Source organism: Rhinolophus ferrumequinum, chromosome 23, assembly GCF_004115265.2.
Source record: "Rhinolophus ferrumequinum isolate MPI-CBG mRhiFer1 chromosome 23, mRhiFer1_v1.p, whole genome shotgun sequence".
Classification (NCBI taxonomy): domain Eukaryota; kingdom Metazoa; phylum Chordata; class Mammalia; order Chiroptera; family Rhinolophidae; genus Rhinolophus; species Rhinolophus ferrumequinum.
The window spans coordinates 22,828,675-22,833,145 of NC_046306.1; positions in this window are offsets into that span (position 1 = coordinate 22,828,675).

Genomic DNA, 4,471 nt, shown 5'->3' on the forward strand with positions numbered 1-4,471 from the left:
TCAGGATCGAGGGCGAGACCTCTCCGTCTCACCAGCAGGAATTCTGGCTGAAACGCGGACTCCGCAATACTGAGGACTGCAGAGCGACAGCACCAGCATGAAGGTGCCCAGGCAGCAGCGCAAACTCGGAGGTAGTCGTGCGAAAACCCGTAGCTCCATGGGCCAGTCCAGAAAGAGCTTATGCAACTGTGAACAGGCGGGCCGGGTCAGAACCAGCGTGGAACCAGGGCTGCCACGGGGACGGACGCTAATGGCAGGTTTCCCAGCCCTGGAAACGATTCCGTAGCGCGATCAGGGGTAGGTGAACGCCCTGGGCTGGATTTCGCTGGGACAGGACGGGACTGGTGGCCTGGAAGATGGAAACCTCCTTCCTGCGGGTCGGATCTTTGTGCACCATCCCCAACCCAGGATAGACGCCCTCGGGGGAGGCGGCAGGGCTGAGGGAGGGGTCCGGCTGGTGGCAGTCCGGGCAGCGACGGCGACCCTGCCCTCACCTGGAGCATGAAATGAGGGAAGCTCGGAGTGTTCAGCGAGAAAGGGAAATCCTTACAGAGCTGCAGGGATGATGTTTGGAGATGACTCCTCTTGGCTGTCACACTGGGACCCTTAGCCCCGCCCTCGAGGCGTCAATCCTCTCGCCTCACCCACAAGGGGCCCTCATTCTAGGTCCTGCCACCTACCTTGTCACTCATAGTACGTCACCTACGTCCCGCGTTTCCTCCCTCCTTCCCCAGCTTGAGCTGCAGTCATCCCTCCGCCGCCCCTACAATGAGGACATTGTTCCCTCTTCCCGCTGGGCTCCACCTCGTAGTCCGGCGCTCCGCCATCTCCAGACCTACCTGTGTCCTGTCAGTTATCTCTGGCCCCGCCCGACCACTGGCCTCGCCCCTACCCTGAAAGATTCCTCCTCAATCGCTCAGCCCGGGTCCACCCCTTGCCCTGTCAGTCACTCCGGCATTGCCTTCACAAGCCACTCTAAACATTCCTTCTGGCTCAAACCTTGCTTTTTTGGTCATCTCTGACCCCGCCCCGCACGGCGACCGCCTCCTCTCCTAGCCCTGCCCTAACAGTCATCCAAGCCTGGCTCCAGTTTGCCAGCTAACGTCCCAGCCGCGCCCCTGTCAGTTATTCAAGACCCGCCGCAACAGATCCATCCCGAGGTCCTGCCTTATGCGTCACTCCTCTCTGGCCCTTGCCGACTCCAGCCAGGCCCGGACTGACACGCAGGCCCCGCCCCGTCTGTCACCCGGGCCCCACCCCCGCGGGCCAGCTCAGGTACCTCCCTTACCACGCCGTCGGTGAGGATGCAGGTGGGAATCCCCACGTCGAAGGCGACCGCCGCGGTGGAGGAGGCGAAAGCGTCCCCCAAGCAGCCGCAGAACCGTGTGGCACGTACACTCTGATCGCGGGAAGGGCGCGGAGCCGTCGGATGGGTATCCCAGCTTGCCACGAGGGAGGAGAAGGGTCGTGGGGTGAGGGTTTCGTCAGAACTTGCTGCAATGAAATCCCGAGGCCTGGGGCCTGAGGACTTGTCCCCACCCCCTCTTCTGGGCAGATGTATACAAAAGACCCCCTAGCTAATATCAGGGAGGCTGAAGCACGGCCGCTGGGAGGCCCACCACGAAGGTTCTAGTCCCAGCTCCATCCTCTGCTGGTTTCAATCCCTACCCCATCCTCCCACCCACCGCGCTTATCCCATCGTCTGGGTTTGCCCGTCTCTATATTGTCTGTCACACCCAAGCTCTGCTTAAGGGCTGTGAAGGTGAAGTGACGGTCTGAGCAAGGTTTCTCCGAGAAGTGCCCACAACAGTGATATATCAGCTAAGTCAAGGGTGGGGTGGGCATCACTTTGAGGTCCAGCCCAGTGCTCTGCTCTGACCCCAGCATCACCACCAGGGAGGAGTCCAACTCGACAAAGGCCTGAGGCAGTGGGATCCTGGGGGTGCACGGGGTCAAATCAGCCCTCAGGTAGGCACTTGTCCTGTCAGATCATGCTCTGGAGCTCCTCACTAACCTGGAATGGTCTTCAGCTTCTGCTCCAGGTCTTCCAGAGCCTTCTGCATCACAGGCCAAACTGGGGATGCACAGGGCAAGGTGTGAGGGATCTTGGCCAAGCCCCCAGGTTGGGGCCCTTCTCTTCTCTCCCAACTGGCTCATGAGCCTGGGGCTGTACCTCCTGGATGTGGCTCAGGAAGTTTATCAGTAATTGTGGCCTTAATATTATCTCCAGTTCCACGTGCTCTTTTTACAATGTGACTGTGACACTCCTACCATCAAAGGGTGGGATCTATATTCCCATTCCTTGAAGTCGGGTGTGTATACCTTTGTTGACAGGCTTAAACACAGAACATGGTGAAAGTAATGCTATGTGACCTCCAAAGCTAGATCATACAAATGCCATGTACTCTCTCGGGACACTCTCTCTTAGAACCCAGCCACCATGCTGTGAGGAAACCAAACTAGCCCGTGTGGAGAGAACACATTGAGAGGTCACATGTGGTTTTCTGGCTGCCACCCTAGCAGAAGTGCCAGCCTACAGCCAGCCTCAACTTCTAGACACATACATCTCCAGATGATCCCAGCCCCTAGCCTTCGAGTCCCCCTCAGTCGTCAGATCTTCCCAGCTGGGGCCCCAGACATCACAGAGCAAAGACAAGCCATCCTTGCTGTACCCTTTCTTATTTCTTGACCCATGAATCCATTAGCGTCAGACAGCTGTTTTATACACTGAGATTTCAGGTGGTTTGTTATGCAGCAATAGTAACTGGAACAGCAATCGAATGATATTTTGATTTCAATTTACCTGACTCCTCATTCGACTCAATTATTTTCAGAACTTGGTCAAGAAAGAGGGTGTTAGGTATTGATACCCCAAACCCCACCACTGTCCTTCAAATTTCAGCTCAGACATCATCCTCTCAGAGACTTTCACTGAACCCTATGGAAAGTGCCCTTCCAAGTCTAAATTTATTTTCTTCCCAGCATTTTTCATTTTCCAAAATTACATACATGGAAACCCACAGTCTTCTTGGAAACCTACATACCAAGCCTGTTCACTCAGGTCCCTCCACTTTCAGACTATGATGAAGTGAGATCTGGCTGTACAATGGACTGTATGTCTGTGTCCCCTCAAAATTCTTATGTTGAACCTTATCTCCAATGTGATGGTATTAGGAGGTGGGGCTTTGGGAGGTGCTTAGGACATGAGGGTGGAGCCCCCATAAATGGGATTGGGACCCTTATAAAAGAGACACCCCCCCCCCAAGAGTTCCCTCATGCCTCCTGCCTTGTGGGGTTACAATGAAAAGATAGCTGTCTTATGAACCAGGAAAGCCAGCTCTCACCAGATACAGAATCTACCAGCATCTTGATCTTGGATTTGCAGCCTCCAGAACTGTGAGAAATAAACTGCTGTTGTTTATAAGCCATTCAATCTATGGTATTTTGTTACAATAGCCCAAACTAACTAAGACAGGCTGTTAGATTTATACCCTCATATTTAATTGTTACTGGTGCTATTGTAAATGGTATTTTAAAACTTTTTTCAATTTCCAGTTGTTCATTGCTACTATATAAAAACACAATTGATTTTTATATATTGACTTCCTATTCTATGACCCTGCTAAATTAATTTACTAGTTATATTAGTTTGCTAGGGCTGCGGTAACAAAGTCCCACAGACTGGGTGGCTTAAACAACAGAAATGTATTTATTGTCTCACAGTTCTGGAAGCTAGAAGTCCAAAATCAAGGTATTTGACAGTTTGGTTCCTTCTGAGGGCTATGAGGAAAGGATCTGTTCCAGGCGTCTCTCCTTGGCTTATAGATAGCTGTCTTCTCCCTGTGTCTCTTAACATTGTCTTCCCTCTGTGAAGGTCTTTGTGTCCAAATTTCCCTTTTTTAGTGCTCACTTCGGCAGCACATATACAAATTTCCCCTTTTTATAAGGAGACCAGTCATTGATCTTTTCAAAAAACAAGCTTTTGTTTTCACTGTTTTTCTGTGTCCACATCATTAATTTCTACTCTTTATTTCTTTCTACTCGGTTTGGGCTTAATTTGATTTTTCTTTTCCTAGATTCTGAAGATGAAAGCTTGTATTATTGATTTGAAACCTTTCTTCTTTTTCCGTAAGCATTTAATTCTATAAAATTCACTCTTAGCCCTGTTTCAGCTGCTTATCACAAATTTTGATGTTGTATTTTCATTTTAATTCAGTTCAAAATGTTTTCTAATTTCTCTTGAGACTTCTTCTCTGACCCATGGGTTATTTAGAAATGTGTTGTTTAGTTTCCAAATATTTGGGGTTTTTCCAGATATTCAGTTCTTGACTTCTAATTTAATTTCGCTATAATCAGAGAATGTACTTTATATCATTTAAATTTTTAAACATTTTTTCAATGTAAAAGGCCCAGAATATGGTCTATTTTGGTGAATGTTCCATGTGCACTTAAATAGAATTTGTTCTGTGCT